At 43.3% G+C, this 15106-nt stretch overlaps 1 non-coding gene across 1 annotated transcript; it reads left to right on the forward strand.

Moving 5' to 3' along the window:
* The first annotated feature begins 14688 nt into the window (after window positions 1-14688).
* Window positions 14689-14773, forward strand: TRNAE-UUC. Its single transcript has one exon. It is a non-coding gene; the product is annotated as a tRNA-Glu (tRNA).
* Window positions 14774-15106: the final 333 nt, after the last annotated feature.

The raw sequence follows: 15106 nt of genomic DNA on the forward strand, positions 1-15106 counted from the left end.
CTGGACCGCACAGATGTCCACAGGACAGGGAGCAGGCCTCTGGTGCTGTGCAATGAGCTGGGCCTTGGAGAGGCAGGCAGCCCTTTGGCGAACGTGTAGGAGAAAGGGGTGTCACAGCGATGGCACAGCGCACGGGGTGTAGACTCCCCGGCAGAGCCAAGCGACAGCTGTGGGCCGTGCTCACCACGAAGGCCCAACAACCACAGCGAGGCTGCTCTGGGCCTTGGAGTCTTTGAGGAAAACAGCCTTCATGATTCAGATTCGAATGAAGAGCCTGACCCTGGACAATTTCCCCAGGGGCACTCGGGTCCATTTTCAGTGTTGTTCATACAGACTTTGTTTTTCTGAGACCAAAGGTTGTCCTGTGTTTTGTTTTGTTTTGTTTTGTTTGCTGCCGGTCAAGGCCCACAGTGAGCTGAGCCAGGCTGGTGTGGCCATTGCAAAAGCGCCATGAATACACCTAGAGAGTTGTGCCTGGAGGGGAAGAAGAGATGAGGGGAGGGGGGTGTGCTCAGAGAGGGAGGGCTGAAAGGGGCAGGTGCGGACCCCCCGGGCAGCAGCCCCTGCCAGCCCCACTGAGGCCCAGGAGGCACCAGTGGCCCCCTGGAGTATTCCTTGGAAAGAGCTCCTGTGTCCTTCTCTGCCAGCAACTGAAACTATAAAAACAGATCCTAATTATAGCAATAAATTAGTGGGCCCTTCCTGACAGGCCTCCGGGTCCCAGGCAGAGAGGTGCTGGCCTCCCTGGCCAGACAGCAGGACGGTCTGCTCTCGGCCGGTCACCTCTGGCCACTCAGTGAGCAGCTCCTGGTCAGGACTCAGCTCGGTGGTGGAAGTCCATGTTCCGGGGTGAGGCAGTGTTGGTGAGCAGAGCCCCGGACACTTTAGGACCCTCCTGGACAGCCACTGGGGCCTGGCACCAAGGAACCGAGAGCAGCCCAAGTCTCTGCTGCTTTAGACTCAGAAGGAACAAGTCGTTCACTGCTTCAGGGAAGGAGCTCCCCTTCCCCAACGCACAGATACCAACGGATTTAATGAGGAGTTTGGAGTTCTGTACTGATTCCAGTCTAAGCTGATGAGGAAGTAAAGTTGGGGAATCTCACATTTTGGGCTGCTTTTTTTTTTTTTAAGTTTATTTATTTATTGAAAGAGAGAGAATCCGAGCCCAAAATGGGGTTAGACCTTATGAACCTCAGGATTACAACCTGAGCTGAAACCAGGATCACAGCCCAACCAACTGAGCTCCCCAGACCCCCCAGGCCCCAGGGTGGCTTTTTTTTGGAGGGGCAAGCGTACCAAAGGGGGGCACCTCACGTGGTCTAAAACTGGCCCCTTCTGGGGCTCACCTTGTGGCTGAGTTCCTTCTCTTTCCAGGTGCCCTCACGCCTCTCCTACCACTCCAGAGAGGGCAGAAGAGGCCTTGCCAAAAGCTTTTGAGCAGTTCGTGGTGAGCGCCAGGGGTACAGCGCTATAAATATGAGATCTGACCAGACCATTGATGCCCTGCGCATGGCCATACCAGGGGGTGGCTGGACATGCTCTATGACACATCCATTGGCCACAGACAGTTGGACTCTCTCTTGGGTCTTGCTGCATCTGAATTCTTTCTGGCCTAGGATGGTGTTTGCAGCCCAGACCATGAGTGCAGGGAGCCGAGAGAGGAAGAGTGAGCCACTTTAGTCACACGGCCACAACGGGCTGGCTCTTCTGTCAGCCGCACCGCCAGACGGCTTTCTTTTTTTTTAATGTTTTATTTATTTCCAGGAGAGAGAGAGAGAGAGAGACAGCGTGAGCAGGGGAGGGTCAGAGAGAGAGGGAGTCACAGACTCTGAAACAGGCTCCAGGCTCTGAGCTGGCAGTCAGCACAGAGCCCGACGCGGGGCTTGAACCCACGAATCGCGAGATCATGACCTAAGTGAAAGTCGGACGCTTAACCGACTAAGCCACCCAGGCGCCCCCAGATGGCTTTCTTGTCCTTAGCTCACGTGCATCGAGTTAACTGTCTTTCCTCTGCTGACAGCTAGTGCTCAAGTGTACCTCACGCTTCCGTTGACGTGTCACATCAGTTGTCATCGACTCGGCATGTCCAAGTGCCTCCATCAGCTTGCTTGGAGCACACCTTAAAAACCCCTGTGATCAAAATCCATTCCCACGAGGTCCAAGCAGGAAAGAGGTCTGAAGGAGCAGGATGTGAGTGGGGGCACTGAGAACCAAGAGCCGAGCCAGCAGCACGTTTACAAGATGTAAACAGACCCAGCAAGAGAGTGTCGCTCCGTGAAACAGGCGCAAATGAGGGAAATGAGTAATAATAGCATGGGCTGCAGGCATGGATTTGATAAGCAGCTGTAAGTCTTCCTCAGCCTGTCAATCTAGTGTAAGAATCAGGCAGGAAGTGGGCCTTTATGTGCTGTGTGCACAAGTGCATTGAAATTGAGCGTCGTGCCCACAGGACCCCATTCCTTTCCATTTTGCCTGATATTCTCCTTCAGGGTAAAGGTATAAAACACACTTAAGGTTCTTTACCTCCTTCCCTGCAATAATAATTGACAGTTACTCGACTCCCACGGGTGTCATAAATAAGAAGCTACCGAGAGACTAGGTTGCCGTCATTAGAAAGCACTGGCTTTAGCTGAATTGAACTAGCGTCAACTACTAGATGGTGTGAAGTATGTCATGGTGTGCCCTTGGTAAGGCCACCCCCACCTTGTGCCCTAACTTCTGTCCCAAAGGCTATTTTCTCCCGACTGAGCAAATGGAGTTTCCGTATTGACATCTGTGTGCTTCCAGGAGTGGGTCAGAAGGTAGGCTGCTTGTGTCAGGGCACCCTGAAGTGGGGGCCACACCGAATTCTGGAGCATCTTAGTAGTGGCAAGAGAGATCGTGATGTATCACTTACTAAATGGTAAATATAGGAAGCAGACCAACATGTGGCTGTTTGGTGTTCAGGGGCCAAGGGATGGAATTTACACCAACAGCATGCCATTGTGACAAAAAACACATGACATAAAATTTACCATCTTAACCATTGTTAGGTGTGTAGTACAGTAGTGTGACTATGTGCACGCTGTTGTGCAAATGATTTCTAGGGCTTTTTCCATCTTGCAAAACTGAAGCTCCATCGCCATCAAACACTCACTCCCCATCCCCACCTCCAGCCCCTGGCCCCACCCTTCTACTCTCTGTGTCTATGAATTATGACTCAGGGGAACTCATGTGAGAGGAATCACACAATACTTGTCCCTCTGTGTCTGGCTTGTGTCACTGAGCATCACGTCCTCAGGGTTCATCCACCATGTAGCAGGTGTCAGTGTTCCTATAGCTGACTAATAGTCCATTGTATGGAGGGACCACATTTCATTTATCTGCTCACTCACTGATGGACGCTTGGGTTGGCTGTTGTGAATCATGCTGCTGTGAACTTGGTGGGAAAATCATAGCAGCTTGTCTTTAAAAGAAAAACCTCAGTTTTCCGAATAAGGACTTTCTTGCCTGTTACTATTCTATTACTAACATATAAAAGGAGCACACCCAGCACTTGTACCACTAATATATTTAACATCCTCGTGGAGGTAGTGCCTTCATGGCTGTAGATAAAACAACAACCTTGCTCCACCCTTTCTTCTGTGAGGCTCAAGACAAGTAGAGGAAACCACCCTTTAAATTTGCAGTAGCCATAAAGATGGAGACAAGCTTTGCTCCTCAGAACAGAAAAACAAGTCTTGTAGGAAGTTGGTTTGATGAAACGAGAAACAGAGGTTGCCTGTTGTTGTCCTGCTCCACATCCCCGAGGTGACAGTCCCCAGGGAGGCTGAAGGACTAGGAAGGTGGCAAGAGGTCTCAGCAGAGACAGGCCTGGGGCACACAGCTCTCAGCTCAACCTGGACCCTGTCTCCTGCAGTCCCTGGAAAGTCCGGGTGATCCCCTCTCCCGAGTGGAGGGTGGCCGGAGGGTGACCACTAGCTGTAGACTACTTTGGAGAAGGCCCAGGGGAAATATGACAGCATTTGCTGTGGTTTGTGTCATTCATCCTCATAAGGACCCAGCTTCTCCCTCAGTCTGGGGGGGCACAGGTCCAAGACCAGATCAGGTGTGGAAATGGAGCAAAGGACTCTGACTTCGCATTGGGATGGCTTCCCTCAGCCTGTGTTATCCATTGTTGACTTCTCTTGGTTGTATAATTAGGTAACAGCTTATTGGCTGCCTATCTGTCCCTTAGGAATACCGGGTTTTATCAACCGTCTTCATGGCTAGGTGCAGGTCCCCCTCCTGCCCCAACACTTCAGCCTTGCTGCTCTTACAAGAATTGCACCCACCTTGCTTTTGATGATTAAGCATAGCCACCTACGATTCTGGGATCCTGATATCCCCGTTGCTGTAAGGGAGCCCACGCTATGACAGCATCTGCTGTTGGCTGCTCTGGCTTACAGAGCACAGACACTGCTGAGCTCCTCATCGATGCTGGCGGCCGCCAGCTTCCCAGTCCTTACTGATCTGGTAAACAGAGTGTCTCTGAGCCCTTCTGTGAAACATGGTTGGCTGGTGTTTTGTTTCCAGCCTTACAAGGTATATCTACATTAGCATGCCTGTTTCTGTGAGACTTGACTTCTTCCTCCACCATTTGCCACAGCAGTTATGACATTTATATTTCAATAAGTGTGTGGGTTATCACTTTTTCCAAACTTCCAAGAATCTTCTTAGGTGCAAATTAGCACTGCCTCCCAGTGCATTAAATCCTGTGTCCTGGGAAGTGTGTCTCCATTGATAAGCCCTCCCTTAGCCTACCTGACTCTGCCCCTTGGTCCAGCATATCCTGGTGGCACACCTTGCTCGGTCATGCAGCAACTTCAGGATACAATCTCTTCTTCCTTGGCCAGACCTAGCTAGCTCTTCCTTACTGGGTTATATTGCGACCTGAGCTTTCATATCAGCTGACAGCCAGAAGGGAAGGTGGGGGCTGTAGCCTTTGACATGGTGGAGTAGACCACCGCTCAGAGCCCAGAGCATACAGGAACACCTGGGGTTCAAAGGTTTTTGAACGTAACAACCTAGTCACCCCTACCCCAAGCTTCAGGGTCCTCCTCCTTTTAGTTGGAGCCCTGACCTTGCCATAGGAGATTTGCTGGGATTGAGAATTCAGCCTTTTCCAGAGCTCTGTTGTCTATATCATTAAGTCTTGGATCTGACTCTCAATTCCTCCTATAAGATTCAAGGTCTCTCTGTGTGCCGCCAGAGAAGCCCTGGGGATGTCCATGCTTCACCTTGAGTTGAAGATTAACCAACCTCAGCCTTTCCTTATCTTCCTCCAGTGCATTGAAAGTATCCAGCAACAATCACCCCATCTTGGTGTCCTGATCCTTATAACTCCCCCACACCTACCAAATGCACTAGCTAATGCTGTCCCTTCCACTGATAGCCCATACCAGTTTACCATTGTTAATAATTTTTTTAATTAGTAGATTTCTTTTTGTAAAATGGTTTTAGGTCTACAGAAAACTTGGACAGACTGTACAGAGAGTTCCCATATGCTTCCTCTCTGGCACAATTTTCCCTACTACTACCATCTCACATTAGTGAGGTATATTTGTTACATTCAGTGAACCAATATTACTAACATCATTATTAACTAAAAGCCATAGTTAATGTTAAAGTTGTCTCTTCAATTGAGAACTCAGAAGTGGACCCACAAGTATACAGCCAACTGATATTTGACAAAGCAGGAAAGAATATCCAATAGAAAAAAGACAGCCTCTTTAACAGATGGTGTTGGGAGAACTGGACAGCAACATGCAGAAGAATGAAACTAGATCAATTTCTCACACTATACACAAAAATAAACTCAAAATGGATAAAGGACCTGAATGTGAGACAGGAAACCATCAAAACTCTAGAGGAGAAAGCAGGAAACAACCTCTTTGACCTCCACTGCAGCAACCTCTTACTTGACACATCCCTCAAAGCAAAGGAATCAAGAGCAAAAATAAATGATTGGGACCTCATCAAGATGAAAAGCTTCTGCACGGCAAAGGAAACAACCCACAAAACTAATAGGCAACCAACGGAATGGGAAAAGATAGTTGCAAATGACATATCAGATAAAGTGTTGATACCCAGAATCTATAAGGAACTCACCAAACTCTACACCCAAAAAACAAACAACCCAGTAAAGAAATGGGCAGAAGATATGAACAGACACTTCTCCAAAGAGGACATCCAGATGGCCAACAAACATATGAAACGATGCTCAGCATCCCTACTCATCAGGGAAATACAAATCAAAACAACACTGAGATACCACCTCACACCAGTCAGAGTGGCTAAAATGAGCAAATCAGAGAACACGAGATGCTGGCGAGGATGTGGAGAAACGGGCACCCTCTTGCACTGTTGGTGGGAATGTAAACGGGTACAGCCCCTCTGGAAAACAGTGTGGAGGTTCCTCAAAAAATTAACAATAGAACTCACCTATGACCCAGCAATAGCACAGCTAGGAATTTACCCAAGGGATATAGAAATGCTGAGGCATAGGAGCATATGTACCCCAATGTTCATAGCAGCACTCTCCACAATAGATAAAACATGGAAAGAGCCTAAGTGTCCATCAACGGCCGAATGGATCAAGAAGATGTGGTTTATCTATACCATGGAATACTACATGGCAATGAGAAAAAATGAAATCTGACCATGTGTAGCAACATGGATGGACCTTGAGGGTGTTATGCTGAGTGAAATAAGTCAGGCAGAGAAGGACAAATATCATATGTTTGCACGTATAGGAAGATTAGGAGGAACTTAACAGAGAACCAAGGGGGAGAAGGGGGGAAATGGTGGGGGAAAGGGAGAGAGGCAAACCATGAGAGACTCTTGAATGCTGACAAAAACAGAACTGATGGATGTAGGAGGGAGGGGGTATAGGCATGGAGGAGGGCACTCGTGGGGATGAGCACTGGGTGTTATGTGGAAACTAATGTGACAATAAACTATTTGTAAAAAAAAAAAAAAAACACTAAAAAAAACAAGTTGTCTCTTCATGCTATCCAGTTCTATGAGTTTTGACAAAAGCATGTCATTTGTTAAATGTATCCACTGTTACATTATCATTCACAGTAGCTTCTGCCCTAAAAGTCCCAGTGCTTCACTTATTCCTGCTTTTCCCTGAAAACCCTGGCAATCGTTGATTTTTTTCACTATCTCCATAGTTTTGCCTTTTCCAGACCATCGTGTAGTTGGAATCATACTGGGTATAGCCTTTTCAAAATGCTTTTTTCCCCACTTATAATTTTCATTTAAGGTTCTTTCATATCTTCTAGTGGCCTGATAGCTCATTTCTTTTCAGTGCTGAGTAACATTCTATTGTCCGGATGAACTACAGTTTATCAGTTCATCTATTGAAGACCATTCAGGTTGTTTCCAAGCTTTGGCAATTATGAACAAATCTCCTGTAGACCTGTGTGCAGGTTTTTGTGTGGACATACGTTTACAGTGTAGTTGAGTACGTACTTTGGAGTGTCATGGTCAACTCACATGGTAAGGGCATGTTTAGCTTTATAAGAAACTGCCTAACTATCCTTCACCAGCAGTGAGTGGGGCTCCCTGTTGCTCGATATCTTCAGCAGCATTTAGTGCTGTATATGTTCTGGATTTTTGTCACTCTAATAATTGTGTAGTGGCATCTTGTTGTTTTTAGTTTGCAGTTTACTAATGACATACAATATTGAGTATCTTTTACTGTGCTTATTTGTCATCACCTTCTCTGGTGATGTGTCTGTTCAGATTGTTGCCCATTTTTAAATTGGGTTGTTTGTCTTCTTGTTGCATTTTAAGACTTCTTTATATATTTTGGATACGAGCCCTTTGTCACTTATTTTGTGAATATTTTCTCCTGGTCTATGTTTATCTTTCATCCTCTTAGCATGGTTTTCACAGAGGAGAAAGTTTTAATTTTAGTAAAGTCCAGTTCATCAATGTCTTTCTTCATTGATCATGGTTTTGGTGTTATATTTAAGAATTCATTGCCCACTTCTAGGTCACCTAGGTTTTCTTCTAGAGGTTTTATACTTTTGGGTTTTAGAATTAGGTGGTCTTCAGTTATGAGCCAGTTTGTGTAAATTCTTGTAAAAGCCATTAAGTCTACGTCTAGATTAATTTTTTTGCACGTAGATGTACGATTGTTCCCATATATTTGCTGAGAAAACTATTCTTCTTCCATTAAAATGCCTTTGCTCCTTTGTCAAAGAGAAGTTGACTGTATTTGTGTGGTCTGTTCCCAGGTTCTTTGTTCTGTATCATTGCTCTATATGTCTATCCTTTAGCTTTTTAGCTGATATCAGGCTGTCATGACTACTGTAGCTTTATAGTAAGTCTTGAAAGCAGAGAGCGCTAACAGCTTTAACAATGGTTTCACTACACATGCCAGGGATTATCAGAGCTCAACCTATGACCTCCAGTGAAGGGTCCTCATCACCCACCTCATTGCCAGCTGCAGGTGATCCAGCTCAAAGGCCCCATATTAGATTTTCCTTCCTGTGATCACCCTCAATACCAACTGTCATTTCCTGGAAATGGACTGTCAGGTGGAGAGTTGCTGCAGGGACTTATTAAGGGGTACGTTAATGGGGTGCCTGGGTGGCTCGGTTGGGCGTCCAACTTCGGCTCCAGTCATGATCACACGGTTTGTGGATTTGAGCCCCACATCGGGTTCTCTGCTGACAGCTCAGAGCCTGGAGCCTATTTCAGATTCTGTGTCTCCCTCTCTCTCTGGCCCTCCCCCACTAATGCTCTGTCTCTCTGCCTCAAAAATAAATAAAACAAAAAAAATATTTTTAAAAAGGGGGGTACGTTAATGACCAACACCTATAAGGACATGAGGATAGGGCAGAGGGTGAAGTTGAAGTGCAATGTAGTTGCAGCAGAGTGCACACTAGGAGTCTGGAGCTGGGATGCCCTTTCATGGTAGTCCCAAGTAGAGGCAAAGGTGCTGGGCCAGAGTAGCCCTACATCAACTAGCTAGTTAGTACAGGCTCCCTCAAGAAGGAGTGTCTTTGGGTGAGAAGTTTTCCTTGTTCCCGGGAAGCTCCCTTGGAAAGAGACGCAGCTAGGGGAATGGGCCTCAGTCAGGAAGCACTCTAGATGGGGCATCAGAGAGTCCACCACACTGTCCTCTGGATCTCAGCAGAGATGTCACTCATCAGAGAAGGCTTCTCCACTTATAGATGAAGCTTGAGGTCACATGGTCTGCTCAGGTGACCTCACTGTTAGAAGACCTTTTAAGCTATTAACAGAATCCAGAGGACTACCTCTGCACCACAAAGGTTGCTGATAATGAACATTTAAAATTAATCTATATTTTAAAACACTAGCCCAGCATTTAGGATAGGAGCTGTGGTTTCTTACCCAAAGAAAGAATGGGTAGGAAGGGGAAAAACAAAGCAGTTACTTGAAGGGCTTCCTGTAGCTAAGCTGGTCTCAGGCCCTCTGTAGGCAAGAGTCTCTGGTTGCCTGGTGTTCCAGTCAGGCTGGTCATGTTGTCACCAATCAAATTGTCAGGAAAAGATTAGAATTGCTTAATCAAGCAAGGACAAAGGCTAAGAAATGAACTGCCCTTCTGCCAATATTAATAGAAGCAAGGATTAGAAATTAGTTGGTGGCTTAACTGATATTTTTAGAATTCCACTTGAAAGGGATAAGGATTCTAAAAACAGGAAAGTGGTAAATGCTACATAAGTCAGTAAAGGATCATAGTTAGCTTCATGTCCTTTGTAAAGAAACTATTACAAATTATGTGGGAGGATTTAGCTGTAAAATTGCTTGAAAAGCAAAATGTGATCCGAGACAGGCAGCCTAGATTTATGAGAGGGAACATGCCCATAAGTTGTGTTGGAGATTTTAAAAGATATTATATTTATGACAGACAATGAGAATCCTTTGTGTAGCCTACATCTGTGAAGAATTTGATAATGCTCTACTTAGAGATTTATTCTGAAGGTAAGAAGTGGAAAAGATATAAAAAGAAATCCTGCATTTCCAAAGCACTGCATCTTCATGCAGATGCTCATTCCAGCTACATTGGTAGCAAAAGAAGAGTGATTAGTTAACGCTCCCCCATGGCATGCATGCAGCCTAGCACAGGGAGGGCTTGGCTGGTGATTACTGTGTGCATGAACAGGTAGATTAATCTTGTTTCACCACTACCTATTTAAACATGAAGTCTAAGCAATGAGGAATAACTCCTGTATGCTGGTAAAATGACTTTCCTTACCTTTTATTGAAACTGGAAAGAACAAGGACTTTTTTCCATGAAGGATAACCAGTTTTGTAGAGTCCTGGTTGAAGTCTTGCCCAAGGATGAGGTCTTTTGGAGAGACAACTGGTGAATGTCTTCTGGGCAGACAGATGGGCAATAAAAACCTTCATCCAGGAGCAAATGGAAGATCCCAGCAAGCAGGGGTGAGGTAAAAGGAGGCAGCACTGTGATCCTGTGAGCAAATGGAGTCAGCCAATAGGGATCTGGGTTTCAGGAAATGTGATACTCAGCAGGTGGACGGGAGTCCCTAAGTGAGGGCATTAGGGCAATGGCGCCAAGAAGACAGGTGTGATGGGTGGTCCTGAGACCTGCAAATCCAGTGTTTGGTAGCTCCTGTTAGGAAACAGTGGGCCCAGGAACAGATCCAGATCTCCAAGTCAGTATGGTCAGGCGGCCCAGCTCTCCCAGGAATGGAGAGTCATGGAAAAAATGAATATCACCTACGTGAACCATGATCAGAAACAAGATGAGAATGTCTCCCCTCATCACTCCCATTTGACATCATGCTGGAAGTCCTAGCTAATGCAATAAGACAGGAAAAGGAAATAAAGTATCCAGTTTAGGAAAGAAGACATAAAACTGTCTTTGTAGATGACATGATTATAGAAAAGACCAAGGAATCGATGGAATAAAAAAATATCCTGGAACTAATAGCAATTATAGCAAAATCGCAGGATACAAGGTTAACATAAAGAAGTTAATTTTTTTACATATATAGTGTCCATGAGTAATTAGAATTTGAAGTTAAAAATGCAATAGCATTTACATGGGGCATCTGGGTGGCTCAGTCGGTTGGGCGTCTGACTTCAGCTCAGGTCATGATCTCACGGTTCATGGGTTAGAGCCCCGTGTCCGGGTCTGTGCTGACAGCTAGCTCAGAGCCTGGAGCTGCTTCAGATTCTGTGTCTCCCTCTCTCTCAGACCCTCCCCTGCTCATGCTGTCTCTCTCTCTCAGAAGTAAATAAAACATTTTAAAAATTTTTTAAAAAGTAATATACCTCAAAGGTAAATATGTGGGCAAATATAAAAGTTAGTATTATTATAATAACAGTTTGTAAGTCTTATTGTTTCCTACATGATTTAAGAGGCTAATGTTTGTAAAAGAATTTTTAGTTTAAGTTTGGGGGCACATAATGTGTAAAGATATAATTTTGTGATATCAAGGACCATAAAGGGTGGGGACAGAGCTGTAAAGACATAGAGGTTTTGTTTGCTGGTAGAAATTCAAATTAGTGTTATGATTTCAGGATGTAAAATGTAATCCCCCTGGTAGCCACAAAGGAAATAGATATAGAGCATACACAAAAGAAAATGAGAAAGGATTTAAAGGTTTAACTCTAAAACAACAACAACAACAGAACTAAACACGAAAGGAGACTAATGCCTAACATGAGGGACTAAAAAGCTATAAGACATATAGAAGACAAATAGGAAAATGACAGAAGTAAGTCTCCCCCCTTATCAGTAATTATGTTTAATGTAAATGTATTAAACTCCCATTACAAGACAGAGATTGGCAGAATGGATAAAAACACATGATCCAACCATACGCTGTCTATAAGAGACTCACTTTATTTTTTTTAATGTTTTGTTTATTTCTGAGAGAGTGAGAGAGACACACACAGAATCTGAAGCAGGCTCCAGGCTCTGAGCTAGCTGTTAGCACAGAGCCTGACGCGGGGCTCAAACCCACAATCTGTGAGGTCATGACCTGAGCTGAAGTCACACACTCAACCAACTGAGCCACCCAGGCGCCCTGAGACTCACTTTAGACCCAAAGACATAAATAGATTGAAAGTGAAAGGATGAAAAAAGATATCCATGCAAATGCTGACCAAAAGAGAGAAGAGGTGACTATACTAATATAGACAAAATGCACTTTAAATCAAAAAGGGCTGTGAGGGACAAACAAGGGCATTGTATATTAAAGGTTCAAACAAAAAGATATAAAAATTATAAACATTTATACACCTACTAACAGACTGAAAATGTCTGAAGCAAAAACTGACAGAATTGAGGGGAGATATAGACAGTTCTAAAAGTTGGAGGCTGCAATAACCCATTCTAAATAATGGATAAAACAACCAGACAGAGCATATGTAAAGAATAAGAAGAGTTAATACCATACACCAACAAGATCAAGACCTAACAGACATGTATGGAACATTCTATCTAAATGAACAGCATATACATTCTTTTCAAGCACATATGGGACATTGTATGGGCTAGACCATATGTCAGACCACAAATTAAATCTCAATAGATTTTATTTTATTTTTATTCTTTAAAATTTATTTATCTATTTAGAGAGAGAGAGAGCTTATGCATGCGTGTAAGCAGGGGATGGGCAGAGAGAGAAGGAAAGATTCCCAAGCAGGCTTCTCACTGTCAGCACAGAGCCCAACATGGAGCTCAATCCCATGAACCAAGATATCAGGACTTGAGCCAAAATCAAAAGTCAGATGCCTAATTGACTGAACCACCCAGACACTCCAAGTCTCAATAGATTTATTTTTTTTTAATGTTTTATTTATTTCTAGGAGAGAGAGAGAGAGACAGCGTGAGCGGGGAGGGTCAGAGAGAGAGGGAGATACAGACTCTGAAATAGGCTCCAGGCTCTGAGCTGGCAGTCAGCACAGAGCCCGACGCGGGGCTCGAACTCACGAACCGTGAGATCATGACCTAAGCAAAAGTCGGACGCTTAGCCGACTAAGCCACCCAGGCGCCCCTAAGTCTCAATAGATTTAAAAGATACAAAGAATCTTCACCCACAACAGAATGAGATTAGAAATCAACAACAGAAGTAAACTGGAAAATGTACGGATTTGTGGAAATTAAACATACACTCTTAAGAAACCAATGAGTCAAAGAAAGAAACACAAGGGGACTTAGAAAATACTTAGAAACAAAGAAAATGAAAACACAACATATCAACACTTACAGGATGCAGTAAAAAACAGCATTAAGGGGGGAGATTATAGCCATACACACTTAGATTTTTTAAAAAAGGGATCTCACATTAACAACCTAACTTTACAATTTAAGGAATTAGAGAAAGAAAAACAAACTAAACCCAAAGCTAGCAAAAGGAAGGAAATAATAAAAAATAAAGCAGAGATAAATAAAATAGAGTATTAAGAAATAGAGGCAAATCAATGCAGAAATATCAACAAAATTGACAAAACTTTAGCTATATGGATTAAGGAAAAAAGAGAAGACTCAGGTTAGAAAAATCACAAAAGAAAGTACAGACATTACTATCAATTCTACAGAAATAAATGGATTATAAGAAACAACTGTGAAAAACATACACAAACAAATTAAATAACCTAGATGGAATGGGCAAATTCCTTAAAACACAAAATCTACCAAGAATAAATCATGAAGAAATAGAAAAACTGAATAGGACTATAACTAGTAAGAAGTTTGAATCAACTATTAAAAAATGTTCCAAGAAGTAAAAGATCAGGACCAGATGGCTTCACTGGTGAATTCAACCAAGCATTAAAGAATTAACACCAATTCTTCTCAAACTTTTGCAAAAATTTAAAGAGAAGGGAACACTTCCTATGTAATTCATTTGATGAGACTGGCATTGCCCTGATACCAAAGTCAAAGACACTCCAAGAAAGGAAAACTACGGACCTAATATTCCTTATGACCACCAATACAAAAATCCTCAAGAAAATACTAGCAAACTAAATTCAGCAAAACATTAAAAGGATTAGATGCTGTGACCAAGAGGAATTTATTCCTGGAATGTAAGGATGGTTCAACATACAAAAATCAATCAGTATAATGCATCACATTTACAGAATGAAGAAAAAAAAAGATCATCTCAATTGATCCAAAAAAGGCAAAAAAACAAACAACAACAACACCTCAACACTCATGATAAAAAACTTGACAAACTAGGAATAGAAGGAAAACTGTCTCATAATAATCATATGTGAAAAACCCACAGCAAACATTGTACTCAATGATGAAAGACTGAAAGCTTTTCCTCTAAGATCAGAAACAAGGCTAGTATGTCCAATTTTACTGCTTCTATTAAAAATTGAAAAGCTCTAATTTTCTCTACTGAAAGCTCTAATCATAGCAATTAGACAAGAAAAAGAAATAGGCATTCAAATTGGTAAGAAAGAAGTACAATTATCTTTGTTTGCGGATGATATATTTTATATGTAGAAAATCCTAAAGACTCTACCAAAAAAAAGTTATAATAAGTGAATTCAGCAAAATAGCAGGATGCAAAGTCAGCACACGAAAATCAGTTGCATTTCTTTACACTAACCATGAATAATCTGAAAAGGAAATTACAAAAAACAATTCCACTTATAATAGCATCAGAATAATAAGATATTTAGAAATTAATCAAGGGGAGGGGTGCCCGGGTGGCTTAGTCGGTTAAGCGTCTGACTTTCGCTCAGGTCATGATCTCGCGGCTCGTGGGTTCGAGCCCCACGTCGGGCTCTGTGCTGACTGCCAGCTCAGAGCCTGGAGCCTGTTTCAGAGTCTGTGACTCCCTCTCTCTCTGACCGTCCCCTGCTCACGCTGTCTCTCTCTCTCTCTCTCCTAGAAATAAATAAAAAAACATTTAAAAAAAAAGAAATTAAGGGGATAAAAGATGTACAATGAAAACTGCAAAATATTGCTGAAAAAAATTAAGGAGAAAGCAAATATACAGAAGTACAGCCTATGTTCATAGGTTAGAAGAGTTAAAAATTGTTAAGCTGACAGTACTATCCAAAGTGATCTAAAGATTCAGTGTAATCCTTTTTACGACCTCCATGACATTTTATGCAA

Source organism: Hyaena hyaena, unplaced genomic scaffold (assembly GCF_003009895.1).
Source record: "Hyaena hyaena isolate Hyena2069 unplaced genomic scaffold, ASM300989v1 scaffold_20, whole genome shotgun sequence".
In the NCBI taxonomy this organism is placed as follows: Eukaryota; Metazoa; Chordata; class Mammalia; order Carnivora; family Hyaenidae; genus Hyaena; species Hyaena hyaena.